This window comes from Bidens hawaiensis, unplaced genomic scaffold (assembly GCF_021521415.1).
Source record: "Bidens hawaiensis isolate Kalapana, Puna unplaced genomic scaffold, B.hawaiensis_p1.1 tig00031141_1, whole genome shotgun sequence".
Classification (NCBI taxonomy): Eukaryota; Viridiplantae; Streptophyta; class Magnoliopsida; order Asterales; family Asteraceae; genus Bidens; species Bidens hawaiensis.
In genome coordinates, this window is record NW_027495230.1 from 34,713 (window position 1) to 58,095 (window position 23,383).

General features: G+C 35.1%; 1 long non-coding RNA gene and 1 pseudogene across 1 annotated transcript; one reads left to right on the forward strand and one right to left on the reverse strand.

Moving 5' to 3' along the window:
• Positions 1-1,376: 1,376 nt before the first annotated feature.
• On the forward strand, positions 1,377-2,998 carry LOC143581698 (uncharacterized). The gene is made up of 2 exons (XR_013143871.1): positions 1,377-1,885; positions 2,639-2,998. It is a non-coding gene; the product is annotated as an uncharacterized LOC143581698 (long non-coding RNA).
• Positions 2,999-18,351: 15,353 nt separating this feature from the next.
• Positions 18,352-18,852, reverse strand: LOC143581696 (agamous-like MADS-box protein AGL80 pseudogene; annotated as a pseudogene).
• Positions 18,853-23,383: the final 4,531 nt, after the last annotated feature.

Below are 23,383 nucleotides of genomic sequence, written 5' to 3' on the forward strand. Positions count from 1 at the left end.
AAATATGCTTGCCAGCTCAACTTAATCAATATCCTTGAGTAAAAACTCGTTAATCCTTTCCTTTTATAAACTTCATTGTTCCTAGAGCATGTCTCATGCGCTCCCTGGTTTTGGCAATCTTAAATATAGCATGCTCCCCCTCTTTTGTTTCTAGACTTTCATACATTCGCCTATAGGCAGTGTTCTTTACTTTCGTTATCGTCTTCTTTGCCTCCCTCTTGTACTTTTTGTATCTCTCCCTCAACTATAGTCTCTCTTTCTTGTTCGTGCATCTCAGGAGATCCCCTAAGAAAAGTTAAAAAAGTAAAACTCAACTATTTAATATTGCACAAAGACAAAAGGAAGGCTTATTAGTCTGTATAAAAGGATGACATGAAAACCAATTCATTATCTTTCTTTTATTTAAAGAAAAAATAAGAAAAAGTTGCATATATTTTTTATTTTATTTTAAAAGGAAATCTGGTTCAACTTCAACGTTTATAAAGTACACACCTAAACTTTCTAAATTTGTAATTTATGTTTCTAGATTTGTAGAGAGTTAAACTTTCTTAAAAATCAATTCCTATCTATAACAAACTCAAATGTGGTTCATACTTTTATGGATCATTGTAGATAGTTTATTTTCCATATAAAACAGTAAAACCAAATATTTGATATTTGTTGGTACAATAAATAACGGGACAAGAAAAGCACTGATATCTCCAATGGGTTCGAGACTTACAGGGATCCTCTTGAGACCCACCTCAGTTGCGAGAATAAGTTAAGTGGTTTTATGTGAATAATAGTATGGTATATCAGAGTGAGTAAAAGTGAGCAAAAAAGAAGATGATGCAAACTTGACGTGCTAAGACGCTTTCTTATAGCTTGGAGAGTTTGAACTGATCAACTTATCGGAAGACTTGAAAGAATACCACGTCTTTCCTGTTTCCCGGATCACAGGGAGACCTTGCCATTTTAGGAAGTTAGAGATTTTGTCCACTGGACAATACATAACCCTCTTTTCCACCACGTGCTATAGCAGTACTATGAGTCAAGCTTTTTGATTCTATAATACATTGTAGCTGTTATGTCAAGAAGATGTCATTTAACTTAACTTTCTAAAGCATTTACGCCTTGAAGGTAGCAAAGGATCTTTATTGACGGATCTGAAGCTTTGAATTTGGTTGTTTACTTACTCGACTTGCTATTAAAACATGTACCTTAAATTACATATTTGTGTAAAATATAAAAAATTACATTTTGTCAGTATAAAACACCTTAGTGGCATTGTCGTTAATTCATAAAGAACCAAGGGCAATTTGAAAACGTGAAAGCAAATTGCTCCCCTTATCTTTTTACCCTTCTTCCTTCCATTGGGTTTCTTATTCAAGAGAGAGAAAAAACAAAAGAATTCTAGAGAGAGAAAAAGAAAACTCAAGATCTGCAATTGTGAAATCTATCAAACAACATGAAAACCTGCGAGTTATGCAAATCTGAAGCCAAGGTCTACTGCGACTCAGACCAGGCTAGCTTATGCTGGGCCTGCGACACTAAGGTCCATTCGGCCAACTTCCTCGTTGCTCGCCATTCCCGAATCCTTCTTTGCCGCGTGTGCCGGTCCACGACCCCTTGGACGGCTGCTGGCCAGAACCTGGGGCACTCGGCTGTCTCGATTTGTGATAAATGCGTTGCTAATGATGCTTCTGATGAAGATGAAGATGATGAAACTGAGCTTGATGTTGAAGATGATGATGAAGATGAGAATCAGGTGGTGCCTGGGGAGTATACTCCGCAAACTCCACCTCCGGCTGCGAGTTCGAGTTCTTCAGGGACGGATGATGAGGAATCTACGTGTGGTTCCGGTGGGTTTTTGAAGCGGAAACGTGGAAATGGAGATCTGTATTAGGTATTAATATTTGGAGTAAGACCCGATATAAATAAAAATAACTAGAGTAATTATTACTATAGATAGAATAGTGCTGTACAAATGGTCGCATAGGTCGAGGACCAACTAAACCGAGTAGTCGTAACTTTCTAATCGACTCGTTTAATGTCTTCTGCAACAACGTTATAAAATAATAAATTGTTAATAGTTTTGAACTACTACGACATGAAATATAGTAATAATTAATTACTCTAAAGTTTTAAGCTACAACATAATTAAGGTAATGATAATAATAAGTTACTCTTTAAAATAATTACCATGGTTATTTACATATTTTACACTTGTTTACTATTTGTATTTGACCGAATAAGGTAAAGCAAACTGTACACCAATAATAAATTGCAGTATTAACCTTAATTATTCTAGTTATTCTTACGTTTTTATGTTAAAAAATTATTTGTATTTAAATGGTGTTTGGGATTTCTTATTTTATTTCCTTATAATTTTCATTAAGTTAATAAGTTACAAAAGTGTAATTGATGAGTTATGAAACTTTTCCTCAAAACAATTTAAGCAATCCTAAACAACTTATTACTTCTCAAAAAGTTTATAACTAATAAGTTGGTGAAAATAAGTAATCCCAAACACCCCCTTAATCCTAACACTTACGGTTTTTTTTTTATTGTAATTCAATACTTTATTATTATTTTTTTTTAAATTTCTTCAATCGCTTTCCTATGAATTGATGGCTGATTGTAACCTAAGGTAAATCAGGATGAGGTTGACTGTTTATTGGTGAAGTAAAATAAAAATCAGCGTGCGGATTTTAAGGAAGCAAATGAAGGTAACTTCGGGATATTATATGATTTTCTACCTTCAAAATCTGAGGCGATGGGTGACAAACTGAAAACCAAAGATTACCGGAAAAAGATCTCAGGCGAGAGGACCGTTGGATTAGATTTAAACTCATCGGATTTGTAGTTGGTAGTAGAAAGATTCATGTGGTTTATTAACTTAACAATACCAGAATATTATTAGTATCTATCCATATCTATTAGATGAACATAACCAGAGTTATTGGTACTAGGGGTTAGTTAGCTAAACATATTTATGAAGTTATTATTTTTTTTATAATTTGTTTGAATTTATTAATGATGACTGGTTTTGATTTGTTGATGCTCATAATTTGACTCTTGAGAATTCTCTTCGCTAATCCACTATTTCACTTGATCTAGACGTGAATCAACTGCCATCTATCTACGAACCTTGGTTTCCGGTGATTGGATGGCTCGATTTTGATATGTAAGTGAGCGGTGGTGTGGTTTGAGCCACGAGCAGGTGTTGTGTACTTGTGTCACTTGTCTTAGACGCTTAGGTCCCTAGCATGTCGTGTATCAATTAAGCCCGCCGATCCTCCCAGACCCTGTCCCTGACCACAATTAATGAGATGGCACTTCGGTTTTAAGATCTTGTACTTTAGCATTAAATTTGAAGTGGAAATATGGAAAACCCGATAGCTCTTTACAATGTACCGTGTGCTCCCTGTATGAGTTTAAACATGCCTTGTGACAAACATGACATATCTCATCAATCGGGAATAGAGAAATCATGAGGTGATAGTTAAGGGTAATATGATACTCCACTTGATACATATACTGGCCTAACCCTTCTATAAGAATAACAAGAAAATGTTGAACATATGATGCTTGTAGAAGCTCAAAAATGACTTTTTGTTTACTGGTCGTGTCAAATTGTGACTCAATATTCATAAATTTGTAATTTATGTTCCTGAATTTTTTTGGTAAGATAATATTGGTCATACTAAAGTTTAACAAAAATCAAAGCTAGATAGTATTAGATAACCAACGTGTTAATCATGAAGATGGCTTAGTTTATGACAGGGCCGTCTTTGAGGCATGGCAGGGTAGTCGACGACCATAGGCCCGACACCCCGCTAGGCCCAAATTTTTTTTTTTTTAAAAAAAATTATATGTATTTTTATCAAAAACATGTGTATAATCAATGTTTCAACACAATTACATAACCATTAGCTTGGTCTAATGGTAAAGGAGTGTGACATCTAACCAAAAGGTTGTAGGTTCTAGTCTTATTTGAGACAATTTTAAGCTTATTTTTATACAAAAGTTTTTTACACAACTTAAATCATAATTAATGTTTTTTACACAACTTAAATCATAATTATATAAGTTCATTTATAATTAAATTGTTTAAACCCAACAAAATGTTTCTTTTACTTAAGGCCCAAAAAAAAAGTTCGTCTTTGAGAGCGGAGTCTAGGAAGGTTGCTAAGCATGAGACATCGTGTTTGGAGAATCAGCACGTGTTCATTCCATTTGTCTTCGACACTTTTGGATCCCTAGCTCCCGATGCGGTTCGCTTCTTGGAGCGGGTGCAGAAGGTGGTCCACAGTGACTCGCAGAGCCCGAGGAACCAAGGATTTATATTTAGTAGAATAGGCTTTGCGATTCAAAAGGGGATAGCAGCGCAGCTTGTTGCTCGCTTACCCATTATCCAGATGTAGTTCGGTTTGTGTTATATATAAAATGATCAATATTTTCTCTTTGGCCTAAATTTTTTTTCGTTTTTTCGGAGCAGGCTCTGGTTTATGATATTTATTTACATCAAAATATGGATAAAAATAAAGTCTTTAGTATCATATTTGAAATTGCAAAAACTTTATATATTAAAAGCCGTGAATAAAACCAGGGATTCTTTTTCATACACCCATGTTTTGTAGTCATATATCCTTTCAGGGCCGGCCTTGGGCTATGGGAAAGGTGGTCGACCGTCATAGGCTCGAATTTTTTTTATTTTTTTTAAATTATTGTTTTTTATTAATTACAATATGTGCATTTAATGTTTAAACTCAATTGCATAACCAATAATTTGGTCTAGTGGCAAATGGTATTACTCCCAACCAAAAGGTTGTGGGTTCTAATCTCATTTGACACATGTTTAATCCTATTTTTAAACAAAAGTTTTTTACACAACCCAAATTACAACAAAGTAAACCCGTATAAAAATTAAATTGTTTAAACCTAAAGAAAACTTTTTTTACTTGAGGCTCAAAAATTTTTTCGCATTCGACCCAATTTTTTTTTGCTTTCTCGAAGCCGGGCATGTATCCTTTTTTGCGGTAAAGTGCAGTTTATACGAAAGTAAACGACATTTTATCATGTTAATCTATTTGTTAATCTATGTATTATATGTATGAGAACCGGCACCCATAAAACAGAACCACACGTTAAATAAAAAAAAACCCAGATATTTACATCAACTTGAAGAAATTAGTGAGGTTGCTGAAAGATTTACCTTATTAAAAGCATATTTGATTTGCGACCTTAGAAAATGTAGTGGGTGAGATTAAATATGATGGTCAAGGCACAATTTATAAAGTTGACTGATGTATGGATAAGTGATTTGAGTGTTGATTTGGTTTGATGCTTTACATATTTTATTAATTAAATATCGGCTACCCAATATTATGATGCCTTCCAACTTCCAAACAATCAAGATATTTTGTTCATATAAAGTGTGGTTGATACTTGATAGGCACAGGATTAGAATTATTTTACTGATAATATAACACTTGTTCTATTGATATTTAATTTTGAAAAGTTGATTTGTTTGAGAGTGGTTTATTTATTTGACTATTTATTTTTATTAATTAGGTATTAAACGGTTAATAATAAATCGAGAAACGATCCAATAGTTTAATGAACCATCTATAAACTAATAACCGCGAATGTACGTGCGTTCATCATTTGTTTATGTTCATTTATTAAACTTTGTTAATGTTTGTTTATATATAGAGAACATGTATAGAATGAAAACCCATTTAATTTGAGAAACATATGAAACCCTATGTAACATCATTTTATTAAACACATGTAATATATGTTGTTCCGTTTAATTCAAAACATTAAAAAAAATAATGTTTCGTGATTCTTTTTTTACATTTTTTGTTAACTTTTACATATATTTTTAGAAGAAAGAAAAATAATTCTTACTTTTATATTTTTTATTAATTTTAATTGTAGATCACAAGATTCTAACTTTAACTAAAAACATGTGGTTAAGAATGAGTTTTCATAGTTTATTCAATTCGATCAAGTGAGTTTTTATTTTATTCGAACCATATACACACACATACAACTATACATGTGTGTTGATTGATGTTTGTTTGCATTCTTGTGTTTGTTTAACGTGTGAACTAACATGCATAAACAAACACAAAACTTAAATTTCTTAAGGAACATGATCACAAAACATACATATGCACTGTGTTTGTTTATTTGCCCGGATAAAAATAAATGTACAAACATAGAAAAAAAAGCTCTATCATTGGTCGATAATTCTTATGCATAAAACAAAGCAATAGTTGGTTGAGCAAAATGGTTTGAGGTCCGGATTTTTGAAGCTTCGGTTAAAACATAGTAGAGATGTCATTTAGTTGTAGAACATATACATCGACATGTAATTGAACGAAGCACACTTTTATAACTTATAACCATATCATACACCCAAGTCCCCAATATATATAAGCTCCGTTACTACAATTAGCGTAGCTCCGAATACTTCATGGTCTCCACGAACCGGATTCTAAACTATCTCTGAATCTATAACAATTTATTAGCTACACCTTGAAAAAAATTCAACCGGTTCCATCCGTTTGGTATACATTTCTTTCAACCAATCTTTCGGTCGGAAAAAAGGACTCAAAAGTCTACTAATTTGAGGTTAAGTGGTTGGGTTTGTCACTAAATATTTAAGGAGAAAGACTAGAAATTAAAAGGAAAGATGAGTGGAGAGAGATGGCTGGAGGCATGTGTGGCCATAAACTCAACATTCTCCCAACAACTTTAAAAACACCAAACTATTTATTAAAGATTATATGGTTGATATATGATGTTGTGTGACGATGACCTCTTTTCTTTTTTAATTGACAAAGACATGTTCTATTCAAAGGAGATGCACCGTGGACAATACTCATGTCTTGTTTTTTGTTTGTGGTGTACAAAACTAAAACTAGAATGGTCGCCTTAGAGTTGGGTCAATAATAATATGGTGTTTTGGAAGGTTCCGAATAAATTTGAGTGGATGAGAATGTAAACATGCATAATGACATGTACGATTATGGAAGACAAACATGCGACTAACTGTATAACCAACCCTTTTTGAATACTAAAACAAAGTCTTTAAAAACTATATTAAATTGATAGATTTTGGAGTCAAAACATAACTATACATGACCTGTTGGATTCGGCTAAGAACAAAATTAAAACTATAAAATTCATGGGTTGGGTCACTTATATTGTGGTGTTTTGGAAGCTTCTGCGTGACAAGAAATTTGAGTGGATGGCTGGATGCAAATGTAATTATGTAAACATACATAATGTCATGAACGATGGAAGTTAATAGGCTTTATTCTGAATTTGGATTTGTCAATTGTCATGGGTGTGAGCCCATTTGTTTAATCAACGGGATTCTGAGTTTCCGACACACCTTTTATTACTCTTTTAGAAATTCCAAGATAAAGAGTGTAAATGAGCCCTCAAGTTAAAGCTCCTAACGTTTACATGTCACACTAAACAAACAAATAGCGTATCAGCATGTAGATTGCCTAGCTACCAGATTTTACGGTTAATTTTTGGATTTGTACATCCAAAACAAACAAATAATATAATTAATTAACATCTAACTAGGGGAGGGGGGGGGGGGGGGGGAGGGTCATTTCTCCTCACACACCACATCCAATGGTGGTGTGTCACATCACCAACCCCAAATCCATCACATGTGATGGATTTTACTAGGGGCGGTGGTGTGGTGTGATAACACACACCCTTGCAAACCCAAACCCACATCCCGATCACCACCACTGGACTTGTAAACCCACACCCACACTGGACTCAGAATCCATAGACACCACCGAAGACACCAACAGGAATCACAGCTGGCGAAGAAGCAACGCAAAGCTCCGTCGAACAAGCAGCTTCCGGCGAAGGTGGCGTCACAGGCTAACGGAGTTTGAATGAACTTGAAGCCCTCCATCCCCAACGGCTACCTCAGAAGCAACTTCCGGCGAAGCAGGTTTCCGGCAAGTGGGTGTTGCAGATTTCTGGCGAAGCAGGTTTCCGGCATTTTCCGGCAACTACACCCCTCACCATTTAAAACCCTCCAACGGCTCCCTCCATCCCCAACGGCTCCCTCCTCGATAAACACCCATCACTTGCGTGATGGCTATCAGGCAACCAACCCCGGTCACGCGTGATCAATGACCGGCGGCGGTGTGCTAAGAGCCATCACGCGTGATGGATGGCTCATCATGCAGTGCCCCGTGCGCCCTAAGAACACAAAAAAAGTCACATGGGACTCAATTCTAAGTATTATTAAAAGCATCAGTGTCCAAATAATTACAAAAGATGCTAAACAAATCAACCAACTTTCAAGTTTCAAAAACAAAACAGGAGACACGGGGGCGAGAAGTCATGTGATCAAGGGGTATCTAAGTTTTGTAGGAAATGTTTACCTTTACTTGTGGTGTAGCCGTGTAGGGTTTAAGTTTTATGGTAGACACATGTGTAAATTTTGACAATAAAAGAGTTGGTGTGTGCTAGCCTTAAAATAAACACGAGCAAAAATTTGGGACCATTGGTACTTGGTAACATGTCCTTGAGATTTGAGTTGGAAGAATTAGATTGAGGTCCAAGAATCCAGGTTTAGAAATCTCCACAACAAACACAACTACGGTTATGGTTATAGAGAAAGAAATAAAAAAAATAAAAATAAAAAAAATTCGAAATCCAATATCAACTGTAAAACTGTGTCTTAGACATGTTAAGTGCCCGTTACCCATTACACATAGCGTTTGCGGCTTTTGCACGAGTATTGGGTTTATACATTTTAGAATTTTATGTGGTTAAAAATTAATGATTTTGATAAATGTATTCATAATAACTAGTTCGGTTTCGAGTAATTGGGATGACATCACTAATATTATAGTCATCTCAAACCCACATTAGATCATTATCGTCAATCTTTGATATATATATATATACTAGTTTTTATCCTCCGTATTACGGGGGCTGTTTTACATTACTCGTTTCTCCGAGTGCATCTAATTAGTACTATCAACGAGTCCTTGGCTTATGGTGATTTGTTGAACCAGATTGGTTCGAATCTAGTTTTTCTAGTTATCTTTGTCTGAGATGGGGTAGGTATAGCCTTAATTTTTGGCCTTTAAATGTTAAATGCAAAAGGGGGGCTTGATTGGCTGGTGGCTGGGTTTAAGTGGACAACAATATCGGCAATCGCGTTCAATATGTCGAGCTGTTTCTTATGTTTTGATAATGAATAATAATCTGGGATTTTGTTGTTTTTCACTTGGTTATGATCCTGTGTAGATTTCTTTTTCAGGGACGAAAAAGGTTTAAGTTTGGGGATGTTTGATGTGGTGTAAAACACATGTCGGGTCCCTTCTTATGATGTTCGATTCGTCTCGGATCTTAATCTATCATGTCATAACTCGCACAGATTAACGTGTTGACAAGAGAGTTAATGACGGGTTGCTGTATTTAGAAAGATATCCGTTTGATAAAGGCGGAATCAATAACAAACATACGGTTGCAATGAGTATTCAAAGATCAAAGGCACACACAGGATTCACTCAAAAGATTTCCATTTATATAACGTTAATCATATAAAAGGAGTAATCGATTTAGGGTTTATAAGGAATCCTCGGACAGCTGTTACACGCACAAAATATTCTCAATTAATGTGTCGTGTGTTATCCGTTTTTTGTGTCCTTCTCTCGTCTTTTTCCGTCTCATCTTTTTGCAGATAGAAAAGAGTCTTCAAATCCTCTTTCTCCAAAACATTAAAATCTGCTTCAGTCATCCCTCTCTTGTTTATCATTATGTTTCTTAGGATGCTGATCATTTCCTCATTCTCCCAAGGCATGAATGGTTCATCATCAGGTTTAACTTCAGGCTGTTCTGGCTGAGGGATTGGAGGTTGATCAGTTGTCTTTTCTTGTTCCATCTCCTTTTCCCTCACAGTCCTGAGTCTTCTTGTTCTTTTAGCAGGTGGCTCATCAGATGTTTCTTTTAAGATTGAGCTCTCAGTATAGACCCTTTTTAATTCTTTCTCTTTCCTTTTGGAATACTGGTCAAATACTGCCTCTTTACTCAGATTTCTTACAACCTCAGGCTTCATGCCTTTCTCAAGCAGGTATCCACACATACCATCATATTTCTACTTTAATTCTTCCAATTCAACCTTATCATCCTGTTTTACAAACTTTTCTGAAACTATCTCTTTCTCACTGTTGTAAAGATCTTGAATTTGGTCAATAGTGTATTTTTTCAAGGTAGCTTCAAGATAGCCTCTAACTTTCAAATAAGTTTTATAATGCTCAACATTTTTCTTTCTCTTCTCAACTTTCTTTAATACTTCCTCTGCATTGATTTCAATGTTGCCTCTTTGAATATAAATCTTTTCTGCTTGAGGGGTCTCAGCAGTGGAGCTTGTACCAACTTTCTCTCCTCCTTGATCAGGGTTGTCGTCACCCTCTTCACCAGACTCCTCAAAGTCATCCTCCTCATCATCTGATAAATCAATCATGGCATCTATTTTGGGTTCATCAGAGTCAGGATGCTCTGGTTCATCATCATTTTCATTTTTATCAGAAACATTAACATCAGGGACCCCTGGTAATTTTTCTCCTGGTTTCAGTGTTTGTAGGGGGATTGCCCTGATTGGTTCATCATCTTCTGGGGTCTCCACATAACATTTATTCTTTTCATCCCATATACCCCTCATACCAGCTCTTTCAGCTTCAGCTTGCTCAGCAGATCTCTTCCTTCTTTGATAAAACTGTGCAAATCTTTCTGCTTTTGCAACAAACTCTCCATGCATCTTGGATAGTCTTTCTTGCTTGTCATGGATAGTTTCTGTCTCTTCAGCTTGAGCAGCTTCTTCTTGTTCTGCAGCCTTTTCTGGTTCTTGTGTTTCAGCAGTTTGAACCTTTTGAGACCAACTTTCTTGTGGGTTTGTTTTCTGATTAGCTTTGACTTGCTCAGTCCACTTTCTTGAAGCCAGTACATCCATGGCTTCACCAATCTCCTCAGGTATAATCATGTCAGTACTTAGATTTGTTGATGGTTCAGCAGTCTCAGATTGTTGCTCCTGAAACTTGCTGACCACCCTTCCCAAAGAGTCATCAAACTCTTGATTTTTGTTCATATTTACCAAAATTTCAATCACCTCTTGATCTGCTACATCTTGAAATATCTCTTTTGCTACATTGGCTTCTTTGATCAATAGGTCCTGCTGTGCTAACTCTTCTTCTGTCAAGGAATGGGCAATTGCTTTCCTTTCCATTGATTCTTTAATAAGTCTTTCTTTCTCAGCAAGAGCAGCAGCAGCAGCAGTATCTACAAAGGATACATCCTTCTCAACATATACAATAGGTTCATCATCAGTTGCTAAACCTTTTCCCTTTTCTTTCCTTTTTCTCACCTCTTCTTCATCCTCTTGCTCATCACTTCCAAACTCATCAATCTCTCTAAATAAGTTTTCCAATTCAGAGTCATGCTCTACCCTCTTGGAACTAGCTTCTTGATCATCATTTGGCTCAGTGTGTTCTAGTTCCTCAGTAGCAGCATTCACATTTACATTCTCAACACTCATCTCCTCATCCATAATCTCTGTCAATTCTTCTGTTAACACATTCTCATCATCATTGGTTACTTCTTCTCTCACATCCATTACAGATTCATCACTATCATCATACTCATTCATGATCATCTTCAAACCATCAACATTTTCAACACTTACAGCATCAGGCATAATCACATCATTATCATCTATATTCTCCCCCTGTTTTGGGGCAGCTGAGGTCTTCTCAACCTCCTGCACCAGGGTTCGAATCATCAGTTCAGTATCAGCTAACCTTTTCAATAACATTTCATTTTCACTTGTTATCTCTTCATCTTTCTTCTCAACTCATCATTCTCCTCCCTAACCTCCTCAACTTGTCTTTTCAATTCATCATTTTCTAACATCAACTCAGCATTTCTTTGGAACATATCAACATGTGGACTTGTAGGGTTTGATGTAGTAAATGGTTCAAAATCAGGTTGGTTGGTGGTAGGTGTTTGTGGTGTTGGTGATTGATGTGAGTATTGCTGTGTGGATGTTTCTGGTTGGTCTAGGGTAAAGGTTTGAGGTGGTGATTGATGTGGTGGGGCTGGTGGTGAGTGTGGTAATGTAGGGATAGGTTGTTCAATTTCTTCTCTTTGCTCCCCCTGTTCAGGTGCCATAATCTCCATCTCCAAACCATTTCCACCTTCATTGCCATCAACATCATCATCAGAATCTCCTTCATCACTGTCATCATCACCCCCTTCTTCCTCCTCTGAGCTCAGCTCAGGCACAGGCATTACAGCCAGATCATGGTTTAACAACCAAGGTAAAATTTCAAATGGAACACTTGCATCAAATGTATTAGAGACACCTAGATTTTTTATTCTCTTGTACGCATCAGGATCTTGCAGTTTATGTGTGTCTCCAATTGTTGGTAAATCTTGTAATACACTATTGAATATGATCTGCAGGAATCTTGGGTACTGTAAAAATCTCCTTCTTTCTGGTTTCTTTAGATTCCCCACTAACCACTCAAATATCATCTTGGAAAAATTAAATGGCAGATCAAAGATTGTACCAACAGTGGCATTTGCTAGATCATGACTCATCAGAGTCCATGATCCCTTCCTCGGAGCAAATCCATGAATAATGTGGTGAATCAGAAATCTGTACAGCATTGGAAATAAACCCTTCTGAAACTGTCCTTCATGGACATTTCCCTGATAAACCATCATTTCTTTAAAGATTTTCAACAAGTGTTTTGTGTTGAAGTTTATGTGGTTGTGATCATCATCATTCAGTCTTAAACACCTCCTGATCATTCTTTCTGTGATCTGAATCTCTTGTCTGGCCACGGTAGCTTCTATTCTTTTTCCATCAACATCTTCAACCAACTCTGCTGATCTCCAGAAATCCAAGGAGTGATTTCTGTAAATAATCGGGCTTTCAGTGAGTGCAAAATTGATGTTCGATCGCGCCATCCACGAAATCATTCGAGCAATTGGTGTATTTTCTTGTGTCACTTGTAGTAATGCGCACATATTGTGCTTCAGCTCAAAAACATACTTCGGCTCGTTGTCTGCCATATCTGTAATACATAAACAAACACATTCAAAGTGAAATTAGACATAAAGTTTAATACTTTAGACAATTTCAGTGTATAAAAATGAAGAAGAAAGAAAGAAATCTTCAAGAACCTGTTCTTCGACAAATTAATAACCTAAACACATAAACAGAGTGTTAGTACTCGAATACATAATCAAGTCACATTACAATCTAATCGTGATCGGAAAACATAATATTTAATGCATACCGAGTCGGAATTAGAAGGCTGACAAAAATTAGAGTTTGGATTAATGTTGAATTCGATAAGTCAGTTATGTTTCTTAGTGAGGAAGGATTTGCAGTGGAAGGAGAGAGAGATAGGGAAATAATGTTGAAAAATTTGCCTAAGTCCCTCTTTTATACTTATTTTGAAAGTGGGTTTTAAATGCTTTTTGTCCTCTTGTGAATTATTAGCTGTCACCCAGTAACATTATCCACTTGGTATAACAAAAATATTTAATTTCATTTAAGATCATAAGACCTTACTCGAAAGCTTAATATATCCAAAGTCTACTCGGTCTACTTCCACTAACAAACCTTACTCGGTCAAACTTTACTCGGATTGATTTTCAATTTGGAATATACAAAGTTTGCCCGAATTCTTTTATTTTCAAACCATGCTCGATCAAGTAAATTAATTTAAAGTTAAGACATAATGAAGAAAGCTTACCCGAAATACTTGATTTCTTGAGAAATTAATCACAGGGCAAATAATCAAATATAGTTATCAAATAAACATTCTCACTAAGAATCAATTAAGATCCTCACAAAGATTTCTCAAATTCAAATTAAAACTTATCTAGCATGAACCCTAAAAAGAATCATAATCAATTTTATCATACTAACTAACATATTCAGGTAACACATTCATTCAAGTATGACTCTAAACAATTTCATCATACTAACTCACATATTCAATCAACGCATTCATTCAAGTATGCTTGTATACATAGTGTGCTCGAGCACTCTTTCAAATGTAAAGTGTGTTCGGACAACAATCTTATGTAAAGTATACCCGAATAACCTTCATATAGTACAAAGTGTGCCCGGAAAGAAATTCTAGCAGACAGTGTACTCGGAAAGTTAAAGTTTGAAATTACCAAATATATTGAAGGAACACAAGTGTACCCGAAATATAAAGTGTGCTCGGAAAACAAAGTTTGCCCGAAAACACTTGTAATTTCAAAGAGATCATAAACACACATATCACAGAGCATGCTCGGAATGAAATTAAACACATAAACATTTAAGTGTGCTATAGTCTAAAATTTCATAGAGCTTGCTCGAAAATCCTAAGTTAGCACTAAGCTTGCTTGGATAAACACATTCAATCATCAGGTATGCCCTTGCTCGAGGGAACTTATCATATCAAACCATACCCGAAAAATGACAAACTTAAACAGTAACATCTAAGCGTGCCCGGAAAGACTAATAAGTCCCTCCTAACAACATATTCACACAAAGCTTACTCGGTGTACTTACTTAAGTTCACAAAGTTTGCTTGAAAAACACAATCAGCATGTAACATGCATAGCTTACTCGAAACTAGCATATAACATGCATAGCTTGCTCGAAACATGAATTTCTTGTTAAAAGATAGCTATTTCAACACATAATCATCTCAAGACTTCAAGCTTACTCGGGAAAGTGAGTGCAACAGTGTACTCTACCCGAAAAGTGTAAACACTTCAAAGTATGCTCGAAAATCATAAAGTTAGTCAGAAATGACTAAGCCTACTCGGAAGGTTTGAAAATTATCAACGTTGCCCGAAACAACATATTCACACATAAACAAGTCAAAAATGACTAAGCTTACTCGGAAAGGTTGAAACTGTCAAACCTTACCCGAAACAACATATTCACACATAGATAGGTTAACAGCAGGTATAAACTTAGCATGATTTTCATTTCTTTGGTGATATTATTAAAGTTCAATTTGAGCATAATGCAATAATGGTCAACACTGTGCTATGATGCCTCATATCTCTTCTCAAAGCTTATTTGGCTTTCCCCAGATCACCCCAATTTGACTCCAACCTCCTGTATTTGGTCAAAAATAGTTTTTTTTGTATAACAGAACTTATTGTATTTTTTTTGTATTTTTAGATTCAAACATATATAGAGGTTGAACGTTGGACTTACAGTTAGCAACATGCCTTTCATTCAAGATGAGACAGATTTTGCCCACATCTTTGTAGTTCTTGTTGTAACCCTCTTGTTTGATAAAATATTTAAAACACTTATCAACTTTTGGTTGATAAAATATTTAAAGCTCTGATACCACTTGTCGGTCCCCTCGATTTCAGCTGGATCTTAATTAATCATGTCATAACTCACACAGATTAACGTGTTGACAAGAGAGTTAATGACGGGTTGCTGTATTTAGAAAGATATCCGTTTGTTAAAGGCGGAATCAATAACAAACATACGGTTGCAATGAGTATTCAAAGATCAAAGGCACACACAGGATTCACTCAAAAGATTTCCATTTATATAACGTTAATCATACAAAAGGAGTAATCGATTTAGGGTTTATAAGGAATCCTCGGACAGCTGTTACACACACAAAATATTCTCAATTAATGTGTCGTGTGTTATCCGTATTGTGTCTGTATTTTCGGTCTTTTTCCTTCTCTTTGGCGGCGTGCCCTAATTATTCTATTTATAGGCCTGCCAACCTAGGACAGCTGTCATTCCTTCTAGAAACCCTATCCGATACTACATATTCAAATTACATATTCAAAAATAAAAACTAAGTGTAAAACAAGTCTTCCGGGTAGGCTTTTCATTAAACTTCAGTCTCCGAGTACGCAGTGTACTCGGCCTTCCTTCAGACTTGGTAAACATAGGAGTGTACTCGGGATCAGTTTCCGGGTAGACTTTACTTAAAGAATATTTTACCAAGTAAAATATTCACCGAGTAGACTTCAATCTTCTTGGACTTATCAAACTTTGCTCGACAAATCCTTACGAGCAACCTTGTTCTTCTATGATCCTGTTCGGCTCATTGTCAGTTGAACAACTTATTGATAAGGCGTACTCGGAAGTACATACCTTACTTGAGCAGAACCTTACTCGAAATAACTTAGAGATTTTCTATTAACTCATCAAGTATACTCGGACCATAATTATTAAAGAATACATTGCCCGGTCTTCCAATCACTTGGCTTCATGGACTTGGTTGACCAAACCTTACTCGGAAGAGTAAAATACTTGGTCTTGAAGAACAACCCTGCTTGACAAAGTGAACCTCACTCGGATATGCTAAATCAATGATCCTTACTCGGAAATCACTAAAAAGCATACCTTGCTCGGATATCCACTTAAGAAGACTATTTGAAGTAAACCTTGCTCGGGAGGCAAAATCTCATACTCGGCTAAGTAAAAGCTTACTCGAAGGTCCAAGGTGTGCTCGGATTCAATACTTAGCAGTTTCTGAGGAGGTTGAGAAGATTCCAATCTTTCATATTCTTCGTTTAGGTCAAATCTCCTCATTTGGGTCAAATTCTTGACCCCACAACACACATGTTTTCCTAATAGTTTTTATGTTATTTTGTGCTTAAACGTTAACGAATATTTTGTTATTCTTGCATTAAATTACATGTTTGTGTATGTGATAGGTCCCATGTTGAATAGAGCGAGAAAACGAGTCAAATGAAAAAAGAATAAGCTAGAACGGAGCTCGGATGAAGCCGGTACGTAAAAACGAAGATAAACGAGCTGAAAGTCGAAAAACGTCAGAAAATGTCATGTTCGAGCTACGTGACCAGGCCATACCATTCAAGAAGCATGTGGTAGATTCCAACATGTCCCAAGGCTGCCAAGAATGTTCAAGAATCAGCTACGACGTCTATTTTGTCTTCTATTGGGCCTTGTGGGCTTGTTTTAACCTATTTTATATTAGGAAAGAGGTGTTTAAACACATATATAAAGGGTTTATACCCTATGAACGATTTGAGAACATATTTTCCAGCCACCATACCTGCTCTAGAGGAGAAACCAAGGAGGACAAGCTTACGGTTACATCTTTTATCCTTCGGTTGTTGGTTTTGACTATTTTAACGTTTGGGAGTTCGTTTTTGGTTTTTAAGCATTCAAACCTTTTGTAATCAGATTTATATGAACACGTTTATCATTTATATCTATTTCATCCATTGTTCATTGATTATGATTGGCTAAACGTGTTAGTTCTACCTAGGTTAGATGAATATTGTTAGGTTTTAATGAGTAATATGGATTGTTGATTAGCATGACTTGAATTGTTAATGAAAAGTTTGGTTTAACATTGAATTAGGTTGTGTTTAGTGGCTGTGAATTTATTAGTTATACTCATATACCTCTTTCTTTGATTAATTGAATTGGTTTTGATTGATTTTAGCTTGTTTGAACTCTTTACTTTGTGTCTAGAGATTGTTTGCGGGGTGATCAACCGTAGGGTTTAAGTGAGTGTATTAATTGAATATAATCAACGGGTGAACACCTTCTTAGAGACCGAGAGGTGATAGGAAGTAAACTCGTCTCATAGCTTTTGCTTGTTAGAATTAGGATCGCGCGAGAGCGGGTTCGGTTCTTGTCGGGTTTGGGTTTTTGAGCGATTAGTTGGTCTAGTTTAAGTTAAACTAAATTATTCCTCTATCCTTGGTTGCGTAGTATTCGTCTCCATTAGGGTAGTGTGTCGGTGAGTCCGAGAGGAGAGTCGGCATTAGAACACTTTAACATTTCGTTTCCCGGTTTGTTCTTAAAATCAACTAAGTGTAAGTTAGAGTTTGTTAGTGAGACTGAGAGGTGATCTAGCTTTCTTGAGTGAACCTTAGTTGTGTCATCCTTAGGAACCGGTGTCATGAGAATCCTTAATCCATTAGCTTATTATACCTTCAATATGATTCTTACCTAGGTAGACGTTTTCTCCGATTGCAGTTAAGTTTCTAAGTTTCAAGTGTTTAGTTAAGTTAAGTTAAGTCTAGCTAATTAATTTAGCTAAAGTAAATTAGGTTAAGTAGTTAATTATTAAAAATTATTTAAATATTCTTAGGTGAGTCTTGGTTAGGGGTTAAGTATCATTAACGTTTTCAAGTGTCCTTGGGTTCGATACTTGGACTTCCATAGTGCTATACTATTAGTGATCGGTACACTTGCCGGTTTTGTGTGGTTTCTTTAGGAGTCTTGTTTTATAAATTTAAAGCTTAGTTGTGAGAGCATCAGTATACCCACATCAGTTAGGCGGCTTTTGTAGCGACATCACCTTCGAGAAGCTCCATCCTTTCATTGATTTCTAAGATCTTAAAACGAGTCGAGGACACAAGTTCCTTCAACTCTGTTGGGTTCAATTCAGCTACTAAGACTTTACCACTCAAGCAATCTGACAACATCTTGGCCTTCACCATCTCATCGTTCGCCATAACATGCTTGTTGAGCTGCTCTTTAACCTTGTTAATCCTTTCCTTAAGATAACTTTCCTGATTCAACATATACTTGTTCCTTTTTATTTCTGTTTTGATCCGGAACTGATCCAGAACATGTTGTAAAACATTTTTGTCATCGGGCCACAACTCGAGTCCAGGTTCATACGGACTATACAAGATAAGACATGCCAAGACGTCGCATAATATACAAAGCTCATGTAACTTATTCTTCAAAGAATCCTTTCTTTTCATGAAGGAACTTTTTCTTGCCTTGTTGTTCTCTATGAAAGCAAGCTTCACTTTGGTCCTTGGCATGACAACAGTTATAGCAAAGAGGCAATGCAATTGTAGAAGTTTGTGGGCTGGCTTTCAATGATTTTGACATTGATTCTTATAAGCAAAAATTTCATTAATGCGGAATATTTTACATTTAATAACCTTGTATGGTAGTAATTAATTGCAGAGATTTCGTCAAAAGTGAATGATGGCTTGAATTAATTTTAAGATTACATAAAAAAAGATTAAAAGTATTAATTTTCAATGAAATCGTTTAATATATTAATGATGGATGAGAATAAAGTACTTTTTTACATAATGTTATCATTTATGATAATTTTTCTATATTTGTTTAGTTATTTGTTGTCACAAAACTTGAACAAAATATCATCCTAGCATCCAGCATAGTTAATATAATATATTTGTTTGCATTAATGGGTAATATTTCAAGGCTATTAACTTATTTTTTAATAGTTTCTATTTTTTATTTATTTTTTACAAGATACTTGGTCTTGAAATCTTATTTGCGTTTGTGTGTGTGAATAGGGTGGGATTATAATAAGAAGTGGAGTGTGTCTAAGAAGTGTAAGAAGTAATCTGGTGCACTAGATATGTTGATCTGGCGGTGGATATAGAAAGTGTGTTTATTGTGCAGTGTGTCTTATTAGATCTAATGGTGAAAACACATTTCCTACGCTTCTTAGGAAAAATTTACTTCTTATTATAAGCTTGCTCTCTCTCTTTAGATATAGATATATATATATATATATATATATATATATATATATATATGGGTGAGTTAAAGTAAATGTTGATACATTTTTGCCAAAAAGGGCTCAGACAAGGCGACCCACTATCGCCTTTCTTATTCTTATTTATTATGGAAGCTTTTGCTTGCATGATTAATAAATCATGTCAGTTGGGGGATATGGAAGGGTTTTCTTTACCAGGTAATGGAGTTATTATCCCGCATATGTTATATGCAGACGACTCTCTATTATTGGGGACTTGGTCTAGAAAGAATATTGTTAAGCTGTCCAGGTTGTTACGGGTTTTTAATATATGTTCGGGTATGAAGTTTAATGTGCAGAAATATTTTTTATTCGGCTTGGGCGTCTCGAATATGGAGGTCAGTAGCTTGGCAGAAACAATGGGGTGTAAAGTGGGCAGCTTCCCGTTTACTTATTTAGGGATCAAAGTCGGAGCGAACATGAACCGGATTGCTCATTGGGATCCGGTGATAGATACTATTCGCAACAGATTACTATCTTGTAAAGCTAAAGTTTTATCCATTGGAGGTCGTTTAACTTTGATTAAATCTGTGCTAGCGAGCCTTCCAGTGTATTACCTATCGCTTTTCAAAGCGCCGACTCAAGTTCTTGAAAACATTGAGAAACTTATGAGGAAATTCTTATGGATGGGCAGCAAAGAAGGGAAAGGGATACATTGGGTGTCTTGGAATGTTGTTACGAAACCCAAACGGTTCGGGGGCTTGGGTATCTCTAAGTTATCGGAGGTGAATTCGGCTTTACTCGTAAAGTGGGCTTGGAGGTTCAATTCCGATTATCAAGGGCTGTGGAAAAAGTCGATTCTTAGTATTCATGGTGGAAGGAATAAATGGACGTTTTTACCAGTCAATAAAGCGTGCCCCGGGGTCTGTAAATCCATTGTGTCTCTTTTAGGGAACATTCGGTTTGATGGAAGACGAATTGATCAATTAATCTCTTGTAAACTTGGTGATGGGAGTCGCATCAGTTTCTGGAAGGACATCTGGGTTGGTACCACCCCGTTATGGATGCGCTGGCCTACTCTTTTCAAATCAGAGATGGATAAAATGCTCCTGTTTGTAACCGGATCAGAATGGAAGGTGGGAACATTAGGATTTTTGGTGATTGGATGAAGGGAGCTACGACTGTGACCGGGATTTCAGAAGCCCAAGACGCGTTATTTTTGCTGTCTGATGTTAACTTAAGTGGTAGTAGAGATCTTTGGATATGGGATGATAATCATAGCGATGAATTCTCTGTGGCTAATGTTAAAGCAGCGATGAAGAAAAATCTTAACGATCACCCGGTTCAAAGAATGTGGTGGGAAAATTGGATTCCGATAAAAGTCAACATTTTTTTTTGGAGGATTGAAAAGGAGAGAGTTCCTACATGTTCGGAATTGGTTAAAAGAGGCATCCCGTTATCATCTACTACATGCTCTTTATGCAGTTCCAAGGAAGAAACGGTCAGCCATGTTTTCGTCAATTGTAGGTTCTCCTCAAAGTGTGTTTGACTTCCAATAATACCCATGAATCTTTATTTAATCTCCATAATCTTTTATGTATTTACAAAATTGTCATTATGCATTTTAGCCATTGATTAAATCAACAAATGGTTGAGATTGGTTCTTAAAGTTCTCACAAACTTACTAGTTTCTAAATGATATTCATCCTATATATATATAACTTTTTTTTGAAAGTTAACTTCATTAAAAAATGAGCAAGCCACAAAAAAGGGGCCGCTCACAACAACCAAATACAACATATACAAGGGGTATCTCACCCAACCATTCCAGTCAATCCTAGTACAGTTCGATCTATATTTTATCCAAATAAACGATAGCGACTTAACTGTAGCCATAACCTCAACCACTTTAGGAACAGACTTATCAAAAACCGCCTTATTACGCTCCTTCCAAATCGCCCCGCAAGTAATCATAAAAATACATCGAACTATCTTCGATTATGGAGATTAAATAAAGATTATATATATATATATACATATGATTGATTTCTTTTGAGAACCACTTTGAGTTTTAAGAACTCGAAAGAACTCAACGTAACAATTTTTTTTTTGGAATTTTTTTTACACATGTGTAATACGTAAGTGTAAGTGATGCACAAAAAATTACGGTATTTTTTTACACACCGAATCGACTTTTTACACATGTGTAACTAGCGCTTAAACTTGTGTAATTTTAAAAAATACTTATTCTCTTTCCTATTTTTTAATTAAATTTAATCTCAGCCACGTATTTCATATCATTTAATTAAATGTGTGGTTCAAAATTGAGTTTTTAAATTTCTTAAAACTTATCATGGTTCTCAAAATAACCATTCCTTATATATATATATATATATATATATATATATAGGCTTGGTATCATTTAATAACTCTAAAAAGATTATGAACTCTTAGGAACCCTTAACAACCAAACAGTTTTTTAATTTTTTTTATATATTAACATTATTTAATAGTAGTTTTATCATATTTTATATAAAAAATTTTGATTACATATATTAATCACAAGTTTACATATATGTAAAATTTATGTACTAACAAATTTACATAGGTGTAAAACAAAACATAGATATGTATAAAAACTAATTTTCAAAACTGTAATCGTAGATATAGATATACATAATGATAAAACTACTCTCAAAGAACATTAACATACAAAAAAAATTATAAAAAACGTTAGTTTTCAATGGTTCCTTCAAGTTCTTAAATAATTTAACATTTCTGTAATGATACTCATCCTATATATATATACTAGACGTGTGCCTGCACGATGCAGCGAAAAATACAGGCCTTAATAATCACGTAAGAGATTTTTGGGTGCTTATCGTTACATTTGAAACTGTGGATTAATAATTCTTATTTTAAACTCAATTTAGTAGCGAAGTACAAATGAAACCGAAATCTAACCATTGTTAATGGTTTGTTTTTGTTGGGTTTTAATTTTCAACGATTTGGTTTCAGTTTTCGATGACAAAAAACGGCTTAGCTCACGGCTTAGTTTAAAACCATCAAAACCAGACCACAAACGCATATACGTAAGATGTTATTTTTTTATCTGAAAACAAAATATGACAATATCATACTCAAATTAAAGAGAATTAAATTCTCTTTTTTATGGTGCATTTTTTTTAAAAAAATATCAGCGTATGAAAAAGTTATGACCGTTTAAAAATCGTGGGGGAATTTGGGTTAAAAGTGAAATTATAAATAATATATAGTTAAAAGATGGGGGATCAAAGCTGTAACTATTCTTTAAACTTCCAAATGGTGATTAAAGTTGAGGGGGCAATGTTGTAAATAATTTGAAGAATTATAAAAGAAACGTTAAATTTAGTGTTAGAATGACTACTATACCTCTCTTTATAGTTGTACCATGTGCTTAAGTAATTGTAAATCCCTTAAAATCTACTGTCTTAATTTACCTTTGTTTGGTGTATTATATATATATATATATATATATATATAAGTTAACATACAAATTAAATTTAACGTGCTAACTGTGAGAATAAAGTATAGTAATTATGTAATTACATCGTAGTGTAATTACACTAATTACATAATATTATAATTAGTCCATGTTGTTTATATAATTATAATATATGATTCTCATAGTTAGCACGTTAATTTAATTTGTATTTGACTCAAACCATATATATATAGGGGTGGGTAATAATAAAAATAAATAGTTTTCTAGGAAGAGTAAGAATCAATCTAGGCCATTGGATATATGATCTAATGGTTGAGATTGGTAGTTTTTAAACTAACAAATAGTTTCCTAGGAT